Source organism: Amblyomma maculatum, chromosome 10 (genome assembly GCF_055883805.1).
Source record: "Amblyomma maculatum isolate TAMU_Amacu chromosome 10, ASM5588380v1, whole genome shotgun sequence".
In the NCBI taxonomy this organism is placed as follows: domain Eukaryota; kingdom Metazoa; phylum Arthropoda; class Arachnida; order Ixodida; family Ixodidae; genus Amblyomma; species Amblyomma maculatum.
The window spans coordinates 31970562-31985587 of record NC_139353.1 but is presented as its reverse complement, the minus strand read 5'-3'; positions in this window follow the sequence as shown (position 1 = coordinate 31985587).

Here is a 15026-nt window from a genome sequence, read left to right as displayed (position 1 = left end):
TAGGCGTGCGCGTGTTTATGGGTGTATGTCGATGTGGGTAGAACTCTGCCGCACAGTTTCTCATCGCAGTAAGCTTGCTGCCTTCTGCTGCTTAAGTGACTGCTGAGAGCGACGGATTGACAGTCGCTTAGAAGACGACCACCAATTAAATATAAATAATAAGGTGAGAAAGTTACTCTAACTAAATGGACAGAAGAAATGAAGTTTTGCATGCACTGTAAGTTTGGGAATAATTGCTATTTTGATATATTAGTTGTACAAATTCATTATTTAAATTAAAAACTGTGAAACCTATGTTAAGTAAGCTTCTGTTTTTCTCACGGATTGTCAGATTAGCTTTCTAAAATGGCTCCGGAACATTTAAACCATTCTTTCTGAGAAGAGTCTCCAGTTTTTGAGTTATCTACTGGATGGCCACTTGCTTCGTAAAAAAACAGAAAGAAAATAAATTAGCAATAATAAACGCACAATTATACAAGTAAAGCCGCAATTATAGGAAACTAAAGCCACCGTCAAGTGAACTAGCGTGCTGAAGAGCGCTCATTGAGAGCCACTCTAAATGTCCATACACATTTCTAAAATTTCATGAATATATTACAGACACCTCAAATTTTGTACATCTTCACCCTATTCCACCCAGTAAGATGTAAATATAGTAAGGGAAAAAAAACCCTATGAGTTACAATAACCTCACACAGATTTCTCCTACTAAACTCATATAAATGTCATACAATCTCATATATTCCTCATACGTAGAATGAGATTAGTATGAGATTATATAAGATTTGTAAGAGTTTAGTATGAGTTTAGTATGAGTATGTTATTGTCACTCATAGGGCCTTTTCGCTAGGGAGCTGGTTTCATCCGTGTCATGGAAATGGACCGTGACTCTTTGATGCTGTAGCGCCATGTCAGAAACGAACACTAAGGCTGCGAAGAGTGACTGTCTCGTGCCCACGACCACCCCACTTGACTGGAAACGCGTGACGGTGGTATATTCTCCAAGCGGAAACGGGTTATGCTCGTTCCTAAAGCCTTCCCTCGAATGCAAACAAAATTTACTGCATCAGATCCTGACATGTTTTTTGTTCATTCATTTCGATTCAACAAAGTCGTCGTCTATACGGTTCTGACACGAGACATGACTCGAATCCCAGTTCTCAACGCAGGCTACTAGGTAGTTTTGCATGAAGTTCCGACCGTCGGTGCAAAGCGCTCTCACTTTCGCTTGCGTGCGTGATCCTCCACGTTTGTGTGTGACTGTCGTGTTCGGGGTGCGTAGCCTTGCACTTGAGGAGGCTGTCGGACACTGTTGCGTGCGGTGTGGAGGGTTTATTTTCTGCTTCCAGTCTGATCCGCGCAGTGTTTCGATCGTCGCACGATGGAGGCAGAGCGATGCTCCCTGCTACACGCCCAGTGCGGGCGCGACCAGCGCCACGTCACGTCCCGACAGCGTGTCACGAACGCTGACGTTCCGTCCCTCTGTTCGGGTTGACAGCGCCCGAACCGGGCACTCCTTGCTGTTGTGGCCGGCGTTTTCTATGCCTTTCCATTCCTGGACTCTTGCTACGCTGATTGTTTGGCTGTCGCGAGCCTTGCCAGTGATTCCTGAGTTGGCGCGAGGGACGCCGTCGCGACCTGCCTCAGCCAGTGCGTAGCTGGTATGTGCGCGTGCGTTTTGAATAAGCCTTCCCACACGCCACGTACGGCTGCGCCGTCTGCTGGCAGTTCTGCCTGGGAGTCGACAACCTTGCTACAGGCTGACCATACCGGCACTCCCAATGTCTCTGATTCGAAGACCCGGGCGTCTGCCGTCGGAGGTGGCTCACTTCAACGCGTTGGAGCATTTTCTCTAACTTACAAGACTGTATCACTTTGACACTTTGAGCTTCGCGTTACTCATATATGCCCCTTTATGATTGCAACCGCGGTGGCTGGTGGCTTTGTCGCTTAGCTGCTGATCCCAAGGTTGAGGGTGCGATCCCCGCCGGGCCCTGGGCTGCTATATTTCGATTGAGATTATATGCGAAAATCTCGAGTACTGCGCGATGTCTGTGCACTTTTAACAACTCATTAGAATACATGAAACTTGTAGATTAAGCCCACGAAGTGGTTTTGCACTGCTATTTAAAGATATTATGTATTCAAATATTAAATTCGCGACGACCATCAGGCTTCTCCTCACAGCAGCGAAGCAATGCAGAACTATTTGGCGATGACGTCATTATTGGTAAAGCTTGAAATTACAACTGCTTTCTCCGAATTTCTCTTGTGAGTCACTCGATCGATGCCACCGAACAACACCTCGCAGCCTTTAGCTTCGTTACCTATGGCTTTCTTTCTCAGTGTAAATGTTTATGCATTGAAAATGCATCGCATCCGCAGATCACGTCATCATCGATGTGCCTACTTCTTTGTAGGTGCTGCGGAGGAGTCTGAACGCCGATACAGTTTTATTCAACGATTACGGCGTCAATTGAAATTCTAGCGCAAAACGACTTGACATGATATACCATCAGCATTCACAAATTCGACTCTCTTTTTTTAGTTGAATCAAAACCATTTCAGCTGCCCCTTAAGCCTCGCATTTTACAATTTCATTGTTATCAAGCCTTTGCAATAATTTTTACACATCCTTATTTAGCTTGCTTGGATAATAAGTAGCCTTGTAGGGATCAGCTGCATTTTTCCTTGTACATTCGTATTCTTGAGAACAGCGTGGACTGTTGGAGCGCGCTTTGAGGAGATGGGAGTTGACTTTCGATGGCGTGGCTTGAGAGGCGCGTTGCAACAAAGCCACATTTCAAGTTTTTTAGGAGCTACTCTATCCATCTTTGTGCAGGGAAGACTATCTCAAGATAATTTGTCTGAGAATCACTCCACTTGCGTTAATTGAGGAAAAAGCAGAATTATGCAAAGTGAACGCCGGATATAGATAGAGTATCCTCTAAAAACTTGAAATCTGATTTTGTTACAATCCGCCTCTTTAGCCTCTCACGCCTTTTTGTTATACAAAGCGCCTCTCGTATGGCAATTAAAAACGTATGGCAATTCGTATGACAATTAAACATGCGTTTCTCGACTAGTAAATTGAATTTAATTATATTTCCTCCAGTCGATTCAGTATCGCTACGTCACGGAAATGGGAGACTGGTTCTTGTTTCAAAGTGAATGGCGATGTCGCATAGCCTTCGGGATGTGGGCCAAAAATTGACGGACAGACGCGTATGTTAGTCGTAAAGTCTAGGTGTGGAGGATACATCTGTATTGTTTGTTTGTTTTACTGCCTAAAAAAGGCCCGCTTTCAGTGAGAACAGTGTCTTTGTTATTGCTACTTGGCACGATATAGACACGGACCAACTTCTATTTGTCATCAGCGCCCCTTTAACCCGACCATATAATTCCTTTGAAATGTCAGGGATAATTTAGGAAGTGGTTCGATTTCATTGAGAAAGCGCGCGAATCAGAAAGAAGCAGGCATTAAAAACTTGAAAGGACCGTACAGGGTGGCAATGGGTTCAGGTATTGTCTGATTAGAGTGTATACGTTTCAATACACATCGACATCACCTGCCCTTTATCGTTTGCTAGCAATCTAAACAACATTTTTTGTATATGATCACATATATTGCATTGTCTTGTACCTTTTCTGCTCATCCCACCCCCGCGAGGGGTTTTTAAGTTAATAAAATTAAATGAAATGAAATATAGCCAAAAGGGACTGGTGTGCCATCTGAACCAAAGATTTGTTTCAATGAACTCGATTTAAGCGGCCAATAACATTCCTCTCATTGCGTCGATAGCATCTTTACACTAGTTTGCTTCGGTACGACCCTAAAAATAGTTCCTAAGGTGGATGATGCCTGTTTGTTTGATTATATAATGTAACATTCACCTTCTAGCGGACTCCTGTGGAAGTTATTGACCCCCATGTTATCTCATTTGTAAAACACTACCATTCTTACTCTCATAACGGACACATTTGTTTCTCTAAAACTCTGAAAATTTAGAAGCTGTATTCTTTACGCTAGTATTTTATATACTTCGAAAGCAGCAGAATAAATATCCAGTCCAGTGCAACTCACCATTTAAATCAAACAAAATACGAAATTAAGTACTGTTCTCGTCCTGGATGGAGGTCGTAGTCAACAATATTTGCTGAAATTAGTACTGTGAAAGATATAATAGTGAAGTCATTTATGAGCAGACCTAATCTTTGTTAGGACTAGAATTCTTCGCTGAACATTCTTATTCGCTTTTAGTCGCGGGGGTTATGAAGCACAGGAGACTTGAGATTCGAAGGATGACGGTTTTCGGTATCGCGCGGTTGTCTAAGTTGTGTTGTTAGCCGTCACTATCACCAGAAGCAGCTGGCAACCGAGTATAAATGAGCACGTTCATCACTTTGGCATAGGCAGATGACCTAGCGATATTCTGACTGGACAAAGGCAGTGTGGACAAGGTTCTTCACAGGAATGATCAGTTTAGTTCAGTTTCTGGAGAACAGGCGTTAGCCTTCAAAGCTCAGTGGTCTTGTATATTGGCAAGGCTGCCGCCTGCTACTTGTATCTGGCTGCAAAACTCCATAATGATCAGCAACTAAATCATTGCGCTAGGCTCTATGTTCAATGTTGTTTATGCCCCGCCGGGGTGCGCAGTGGTTACGGCGCTCGACTACTGTTCCCAAGGACGCGGGATCGAATCCCGGCCTCGGCGGCCGCTTTTCGATAGAGGCGAAAAGCAATGCGCCCTTGTGCTGTGCGATGCCAGTGCACATTAAAAAACCCCAGGTGGTCGAAATTTCCGGAGTCCTCCACTACGGCGTCTCTCATAGCCTAAGTCGCTTTGGGACGTTAAACCACACAAACCAAACCAAACCAAACCGAACCAAACCAAACCAAACCAATGTTTTTCGTTTCCAACCTGGCGTCGCTAGTTGGCTCGGTTCAGTTCATATTTATATCGTTATGTACGCCATATTATTTTGCAGTTTATGCTTTTCCATGGAACTTCATGTCCGGTAGTTGGTGCGCTTTCGCGGATGAATTTTAATTTGACCACAGCCTTCATTCTTCATAGCATTTTTATGCCCTGATGCAATAAACATCGCAAAAAAAAAAAATTCGTTCATTCTTGCTTACTCTGATTGTTTCTTCTGACGTTTTTTTTTTTTTTTTTTTTTTTTTACTGTCTTTATTTGTGCATATTTATTCCAGCATTTATTTGGGGATATGCTGTCTAGGAGTCTGCTTTTCGCCAAAATAATATTTTAAGTGTCGTGAATAAATTAGCACAAATATTTAGTATCAATTCTTTCGCGTACATAAATTTCCCGTCCTATCTATTCTGGATTGCGCGAACATAGTGTAGATATACAGGTTCATCAAATGCCATTTTGACACTGCATAAATACTTTTTTGCAATTAAAGTGCGCACTAAGAGCTTGTCTGTAAAGACGTAGTTTTTTTTTTCTCGGTAATTTTAAAGATGCAATAATATTTCGGATCAGCTACAGCGGACAATAAAGAAACAAATTTATTTGTCTTCCCAGCGTACAGTGCCTAGCTGCGTTTCCAAATGCCGAAAAACCCCTCAATGTGTTCTTTCAGTGGATTGGAATCATCGGTCGGCAGTGTTAAAAGGTTTCTACAAAAGAAAGACGCGAAACATTGGGAGTGTTTCCGTACAGACATCACAAAATGCACTTTATATACGGTGAACATGTACCGCCCTCTTTGGTTGTACACGTATTTGTGTTGTGAGCATGACAATGAGACACTAGGTCAAATATTAGTATTACAGTCGACGTAAATATTATTCTAATCTTATAAATTAACAAATAATGTTTATGTTGTCTTAAGCGTTATGTCATTGTTACAATTACTATATTCTTTTGGTTTGGTTTGGTTAATCATAAGTATAAAATACCTGAAGTTAAATTTGAAGCAATCTTTTAATGTTAGCATCTATCTTGGTTGCTGCAGTTTTGCGTAAACGAAATTACACCACCCACCGTCCTGTTTTCGCTTCTAGCGCTGTTCAGGCGTCCACATAGAAGTGTAACTGATATTGCGCCTTTCCTTGGCAATAAACCAACCCACACTCACTAAAAGCGTTTAACACTTTGCCAGACTCTGTACACCAGTATCTCAACCGAGAATGCATGGAATAAAAAGGCGGTGTCAAAGGAGCTTTCGCTTCTTATTTTCAGGGCCAGCTTAATAATAATGAAATAAATTGGTTTATAAAAAAGGACATCTGTGGACACCTGAACCACTTAGTAAGGGAAGGAAGGAAGTAGTTAAGCGTCCTCCTTGTTTTAAGCATAAATTGATTTCAGCTCCCGTTGTTGGCGACCTTGAGAGGACATCGACCCAAAGACGAACGACGTCTTCGGGGCACCGAAACTGGAGCATCTGGGTACCTAACGAGATTGAACGAGACGAGTTAAGCGCTAAGTCCTTGTATAGGACCTCCATGTGTCCCACCAGTCCATCTCCATCTGTCCGCCCATCCAAAACTTGCCCCTCTGAACCTCTAGACTTTGATCGCGTCTGAATCAATTAAAATTGTTATCCAACATAATTTCATTATTACCATTTCTATGGTGACCTCCAAATTCAAGTGGGCCATCTCTAAAATTTAACTTAACTTTCAAATTTTCCCAAAATTGGCATCCAACCTAATTTGTGTGCGGTCAGCTCAGCGGTGACCTCGCAATTAAGGTGGGCCAAAATTTGGTATGCTTCCGCATTCTCTGCACGAGAGGAGTAATGGGATCCTGATGAAATGAAAGGTAGAAAGTGCCTTGCGGAAAGCGGACGATCTGCGATTTAGACGCCTCGGCAGAAGACTTGCTCGCCTCTGCCGACAACGCCCAGATCTTGCGGCCACTCACGAAAGCCACAAGACCTCCGCGGAGACGGTACTCGTTTCCGCTTACATCTATCCTCGATTAGGGAAGAGACCGTATTTTTTATGTACCGCTCTTTGTACTTACAAAAATTATCTGAAAAGTCTAATCTTGAACACTATAGCAACACGGATGTCCATTGCCTGGATATAGAAAAAAAATATTTTTTTTTTTCATCCCAGAAACAATTGAGAATGAGTGTACGTGGACGTTGAATAGTTGAATTTACTGTCCATGCACCTTTGTACGTCAGCACTGGTCAGCCTATGTTTTTTATACTGCTTCACCCCGCCGGGGTGGCGCAGTGGTTACGGCGCTCGACTACTGTTCCCAAGGACGTGGGATCGAATCCCGGCCTCGGCGGCCGCTTTTCGGTGGAGGCGAAAAGCAAGGCGCCCGTGTGCTGTGCGATGTCAGTGCATGTTACAGAACCCCATGTGGTCGAAATTTCCTGAGTCCTCCACTACGGCGTCTCTCATAGCCTAAGTCGCTTTGGGACGTTAAACCCCACAAACCAACCAACCACAAACCAACCAACCAACCGCTTCAGAACACCTACGAGAGATAAATAGAAGTGGGAATAGTTCAGTCTCTTTCAACATGAATACACCCTTCGGCTCGATGCTTGAATTTGTTGTTTTCTTCAAATCTGTTAGTAAAGAAGCGACACCCGAAAACTCAACTGGTGTAAATTGGCATCACCTCAGTCATATAATGAAGGGTGATTGTGCGGATCAAAGCTACCACTTTCGCTTCAATCTCTCAAAGCGGGCATTCTATACCGCTTTTCGTCCCAGCCCTGAAGTTCCAGTCCTTTTTTTTTTTTGCGCTATACAAGCCTCTTCAGGAGCTGAATACTCTTCACAAACCTAACATCTTATGGTTGTCAAACCGTACAATGAAAGTAAAAAACACGTAAGAATTATGAACGAGTTACAGTAACTAGCCTGTATCTAAAATCAGCAAAAGTTCGTTTCCGAACATCACTAGTAAAAAAAGCGCACTTTTTTTTTTTTTTTTCACCCGAGGGTTCTGGAAGGGGAGCCGAAATGAAATCTCTTTCTGCTTTTGCGTGCACGCAAGCGTGTGATTAGCGGCCGAAAAACGCCGGTCAAGAGACCGGGAACTGCAGCCTTCGCGATTATACATTGTATGCTCGTCTATTTCCACGCTCACGCCACCTAGTGTCTGGACCACAAATATCTCCGCGTATTCTGTCCACTTGGCTGCTTTTCAAGGAATAAACAAGGCAGAAATAAAAAAAGCGATCGAAAAGCCGGAATACAATCCCACATCGGGCGTTTGCGTAACCCCTTGGATTCGCTGCTACGCAGCTCCAGCACATTCCTGTCTTTTCTGTTTTTGTTTTTAAATCCTCTTTTTCGTCGAGGACAGTATGCGTCTCTCTCTCTCTAGGGTGGATAAGAAAAGAATCATCAATTGGAGAGGGCCCCTACTTACTAGACCACTGCAATGCAGTGAAAGTACACAGAAGGAAAAGAGATATGCATGCTATCAGGCTATTCTTATTACGTTTTGTAGGCTTAAGAACGCGGTCCCGGATTTAGCGTTCACGCAGGTAAGCAGCGCATCCTAGCTCGGCTTGGCCGGTTTTACCCTGCGCCAACGATGGTGCACCCTCAACAATTGCATTTCTCTACATCGAGATTTGTGAGTCAGAAGAGAGAAAGAAAAAAAAAGAGCAGAAAATCGAGTAAACGTTTTTCACAATAGCGTGCGGGCTCCAAAACGGCTGGCGAGGGAACGCCGTTTTCGCCAGGCTTCTGTGACGGCTGCTTCTCCTGAGCCACTCGGAACACCGTCAATCTAACGTGAAAGCGTTGGTAGCGGCAAACTCGGGAGCGCGAGCGAAGAACGCGAGAATGTTGGAGAGGTTAAGCGGTGTCCCGACGGTGGTTTTTCTTTCTTTTCTTTTTTTTTTTTTTTGTTTGTTTTTCTAAGGGCCGTCGATGGAAGCGGCCGGAAGCCGTCGACCTCGGCGAATCGTCTTTCAGTGTGTTTGCAGAGCGAAAAAAAAAAAACCTTAGCGCTTCGCACTGTTTTCTTTGCCGTTTTTGTTATCCTCGTTTTTCAAGAAAGGTGGCTGGTGGTAGCAAGTGCCGGAAATTTGTTTCCGGGATTGGTAAGTGGGGAAGGGGTCAGTAGTATTAAGGAAGCGCTGGCCCCGACATTCCCGCCCTAATGTGGGACGGTTTGTAATAGAAAGATAATATTAGTACCTGAGGCTGATTTGTTTTTTTCTTGTCCGCCAAGTGATTTTATTGGAAGCGACTTCAGGGGTCAGGCCATTAGAGGACATCTAAGCAATCATAGTTATTTAATTCGTGTTTATCAATGCCATTTTTATATTTTTGAAAGATTAACTGTGCTCATCTGTACGAGGCCTCCACTAACTATAACAACTGAGCCTGTCTTTGCGAAAATTTCATTCAGCAAGCGACAGGTTGCTCTAGCTTGATGTGGTTTTAAAATGTAACTGTGTAGTTAGTATCACATATATTTGCGTAGGTACGGTACTTCCTCGGCTCTCAAAAAGTTAATTTTAACGAGGCAGTGTAGAAGCTCCTGGTCTCAGAAAATTTCGGCTTCGGCGTCTCTGTCGGCGTTTACGATAAAAGTTGACTGCACTCTCGAAAACCGCCTTTCCGCGCTGAATAGCGTATTTCTTTTTATTTTACAGATATATCCTATACACCAGCTTAGTTTTGCTCTTCTTGACGCTTCCTAGTTTTTCCTGAAAATTGCACCTCTTGGAATGGACGCAAACCTGAAGCACTCTTAAATACTGAGGGATAGAAAGTGCGTTCTCTGTTCGGATAAAGACGGTAAACCCATGGAATGTCAAAATCTGCACTCTTCGTCCACAATACGAATAATTAGCCCAAAAAGTTTACTTCTCAGCTCTGTAGATACCGGTAGGACTATCTATAGGACTAGCAGGCTGTCCCCTTCATAAACTGCCCCACTGCACGGCCCTTGAATGAAATGGATGGATTTTATATTTTTAACAGCAGCTGTCGACAAAAGAAGCGTGACGGATACGCGTATTTCCTTTCCTCTAAATAATAATAATAATAATAATAATAATAATAATAATAATAATAATAATAATAATAATAATAATAATAATAATAATAATAATAATAATAATAATAATAATAATAATAATAATAATAATAATAATAATAATAATAATAATACAATCAACGTTGTCCGAAGTTTTCTTTCTGCGCTCGACGTTGTACGCCTCTTGAGAACGTGGCCAGATTCGGCAATAAAGCGCCTCGGCTTTACTACGCTGACGAGATCATGAAGTGCGCGCAGTCAACAATTGACGCACTCTCTGCCGCGCGCCTTATGCAGGTTGTTTGTGGCACAGTGTCCGTGGGCCGAGACGATAATCACGTCACGGGCTGTGGTACGCGGTGTCACAAAGGCCATGTTCGCGACAATATGACACGAGCGCCTCGAGCTTTGCCTTGACTTCGGAACTTGAAACTTTCTTTGTGGCGACAGTTCTTTGAATGATTGCATTTGCCTGCCGAACTAGCTCAGCAAAAAGCCAACAAACAAGAACTTGCGACTCAAAAAGAGATTCAATCGCCCTTCACTGTATAAGCCCGCGCATGACGCGAACAAAGCGAGAAAGGGGATCGACTACGACAGTTTTCAAAGTCCAGCACGCGTCGCGTTAAATTTGCGAAGCCATTGTCTTTACGGACGGCCGCGCTGACTGCCAAGCCTCGCGGAACTAACACTACGATCACGCCTTCGAAATCGCTTTGTTGACCCTTTTTTTTTTCCCTCTCCACAGTTTCTCTAACGACGACCCGCCGCTTTGGCGGTGCTAAGCCCTCCCCGGCCTCTCGACGCCAAAGGTGCTGGGCGCGGTCTTCGCGATCTGCCCTGAAGTCATCAAACGCTCGCTCAAACCGACGACGCTCGTACATTTCTCCGACCTCTTTCACTCTGGCTCTGACCTATAGTTTCAGCCCTTTCCTATTCTTCTTTCTTGTGCCTTCGTTCTGTCGGAAGGGCAGCATTAAGCGTGAAGCGTTGCGCCTATTCTCCTTAACCACAGCTTTGAGGTGAGCAGGAGATATCCGAATGCCATCTGAAAAAGGGTCGCGACGCGCTCGCACAGAGTGATGGCCTTCAGTTTCGGCCGAGGATGCGACTGAGAAATGGCTGGAACAGCGACTCCCTTTCTCGTCTGAGTTGCTGCTCTTACACCGTGGTTGCTGCGCAAAACGACAAGCCGTTCGTGCTCTCCTTCTTTCATCCGATGGCAGCTTTGTTCGCTCCTCACCGCTGGAGAACTGGTGAGATTCTGAGCCGCGTGGCCTTGCTACTCCATATTCGCCCTGTTTCCCGCACCTTCTACGTGAATTATCTGGAGTACTTTGCGACAAAACAAGGGGTTTCTGGGAAAGCCGACATGTGACATTTTCTTGTTGCAACAGCGCCGGCTATATGCAAAGTTTTTTTCTGTACTTCAGAAATCTATACAGTAGCAAACCTCCAGCAGGAAAGCTGGGAATTAAATCAAAATTATGAGTATGGAAAGCTGAAAAGTGTGTGTGTGTGTGTGTGTGTGTGTGTGTGTGTGTGTGTGTGTGTGAGAGAGAGAGAGAGAGAGAGAGAGAGAGAGAGAGAGAGAGAGAGAGAGAGAGAGAGAGAGAGAGAGAGAGAGAGAGAGAGAAACTTGCTATAAGGATCCAATAAATGCACTTGCGGTTCGTGGAGAGGAAAAAATGTGGAAACATAGTACGGCAGAAATTTAACTTACAGAACGACTTGACATTTTCGCACCCTGGGAACGACAAAGACGGAGACCTCTACACATACTCGATAAATCCCCAATCCATCTTTCCTCTTAGTTTGCTAGAGCAGATAAGAATGAAAGAGTGCGCGCAAGAAAGGGATGAAGCAAAGAAGGCGGAGAGAACTCAAGTGCTTAAAGGGGCGAGAGAGTCGAGGAAGTAGAGTTCCGTTAGGAGGAGAGCACATGTCCGACGACGATGCTCTTTTTTGGACGAGCACACACAGCGAGGAAGGAAGAAGCCGCGAAGACGGGATGATTTGTTTACCCAAAGTCCTGGCGGGCACCGGTAGGAACTACTGCTCCGCACTCGGAAACGAGGCCTTCAGAGCGCGTCGCGCTTACCCACTGTTCTCTGTTCTTACATCACACCGCGTAGCGTCACCTCTTTTCTCCAGCGGCCTAGTATGAGGTGCTTCCGAAGTTCCATGGGGGCCCACGAACTATCTCGACGTCTTCGGGAGGAACTTAGCCACCGACAACGAAGCGCCGGCTTACACTAGTTGGTTGCAGTGAGGACGCCAATGTGATGGTGTAAAAAAGAAAGGGGCCGTGTGTGCCCCAGTTGCGTCACTGGGACGCAACAAAAGCCAAGTGCCCGGGCGCGCTATGTGAGTGCGGAGCGGGGTTGTGCCCCGTGTAAGATTGAGTAGATGCGTTGGAGGATGGGTCCGAAAAGCGTGCCCTCATCACCAGGTTCGTCCGTGTGTGCGAACACCACGTGTGGAGCGAGTTGGCGCGTAGCCCTTGGCAGAAGGGGCGGACGATTTTAAGGCTGTGCATGCACGAACGGGAGCAGGATCCCGAGAGAGCAAGCTCGTTCTGTTCGGAAGACGGCAGCCGCTGTTTCTGCGTGCCTGAGTACCGTGAAAATGGATTCAGTGCGAATCGTGTTGCTTCCTGACGCATGATATCAATTCGTGGCTTTGTATTCGCCTGGACAGAAGCTTCCGGAAGCATGCTCTCTTAAAGGTTGTGGTGGTAGTTGAAATTCGCTATGCGACGGGAATGAAATTATGCGTTAGAAGAGTAGACATGCGCAACTGGTTCTTTTGAATTTGGGATGGATGCGCATACCAAGCACCTCGACTTAAGCTTATGAAATTGCGAAATTTTTAAGTAGAGCAAAGAAAAAAAAGAATGGGGGGGGGGGGGGGGGGGGGGAGGGTTTGAAGACGTTTAATGTAGCTAACATAAAGTAATATAAAAGGCCACGTGCTTTAAAATTATATCCTCATTAATGTTAATTATATAAGCAAGTTATCAGCCGCAATATCTCATTCACCCCGCCGGGGTGGCGCAGTGGTTACGGCGCTCGACTACTGTTCCCAAGGATGCGAGATCAAATCCCGGCCTCGGCGGCCGCTTTTCGATTGAGGCGAAAAGTAAGGCGCCCGTGTGTTGTGCGATGTCGGTGCACGTTAAAGAACCCCAGGTGGTCGAAATTTCCGGAGTCCTCCACTACGGCGTCTCTCATAGCCTGAGTCGCTTTGGGACGTTAAAGCTCACAAACCAAACCAAACCAAACCAATATCTCATTCACTTAAGTATCAGCTTCCTTCTTTACATAAACATACCGCAGCTCCTTCTATTTCCAGTTCCATTTCTTTATTTCATTGTTTAGTTGATAAAACTGAGCAGTTAAGCTTCGCAGTGCATCGATCAATCCTGTCTCCGCATATTTACCAAGTCAGCCACCCTTGCAGCTCAGCTGATTTTCGCTACTGCCAGCGTAATAGCTGTCCATAGCAGTGCATTATCGCTGCTTCAGAGTCACGACATTACAAACCCATCTAGCCCCTTCTTTATGTACTAACAGGCGTGTTGACTGGCGCTTCGGATCTCGTGATTATGTATGACATTATAGCACTGAACATGTAACCGTTCCAAATTGTCCCACTGAGCATAATTACTTCCGAAACTACTGGGTTTCGATATCTCGGTTTTGATCACTATGCGCTCCTTCAAGCTATTTTTTTTTCTTCTGATAATTAACACCTTAATGATATAATTTGTGGTTCACCGAATGCAAGTCGTAGACAGCCGTCGTTTTCAAAAAATTATTTTATTATTATTCTTGGGGGGAGGTTGCTGCATAAGATGTAAACTGACAAGTATAATTTTTTTTAGACAAAATGGGCAAATAATTAGCCATTGTTCAGGAAGAGATCGATCGGCATTTGACGGCTGCGGTTTCCTGGAGATGGCAGTTCCAATTGTTCGTTGCAAGAGGAAATAACTAATTACTAAAACGTCAAAGTGCAGAATACTATCCTGAACCTCTGCATGTGGCCGATTCGGCATGATTTCCTTGATAAAGATGCGCTTACAGGTGGCTTTTGTCCGAACTGGAAAAATAATCGTGAAATAAATACAGGCTAAAATAGCAAAGTCAGCGTACTATGTGCGACGCGTGCTTAAAGTGCGTACTCCGCTCGAGGTCCGATTTGTAAATACTTGGGGTGGTAAAACTTTAATATTCAACAGATACAGGATAGGCGTTAACCTATCCATCTACACAGCGGAATGGAGGCCTTGGACCAGGGAGGCGTGTTCAACCTGTCGGATTACTCCTAGCTACGTGTAAGTACGTGTGAGCTCAACAGTACAGTCTCCCAAAACTCTTTTGTTTTTGTCTCTCGATTTATATTTTCGATTTGTGGCACGTTCATATCATATTTACCAGATCCGCCTTATCCTGACGTAGTCTGCATCTATCTGAGAATTGCTCCGTGTACCACTGGCTAAGGGTAGCTGGATTCGGAAAAGTCCTTGTTTGTAAGCGCCCCCAAATACTTTCTTAGCTCTTATTTAGCCTCATATCTGCCTGTGGGTATTCTACCTTGTTTAGCCGATAGTGTTCTGCAATCTATTTATAGCTGACTAGCCTGTCCCTGCTCAGAGTGCACTGAGGGTCAGAGCCTATCCGGAAGGTGAGACCGCGGGCAAGCTTATGAGCTCCCTCATGTCCCTGAAGCTGGGAGTGGTCTGGTGCCCCTGTATATATATATATATATATATATATATATATATATATATATATATATATATATATATATATATATATATATATATATATATATATATATATATATATATATATATATATATATATATATAATAACTTATATTTGCAGTAGTTATTGCCCCTGCTATCGCGAGGGCAATGACCATCTCTTCAGCCGTGTGAGCTATGCTTGTCTGACCAAGCCGCTCATTCTTTGGGTTTGTTCATCATCTGTCACTACCGCAATCATACGCTGCCTGTCCT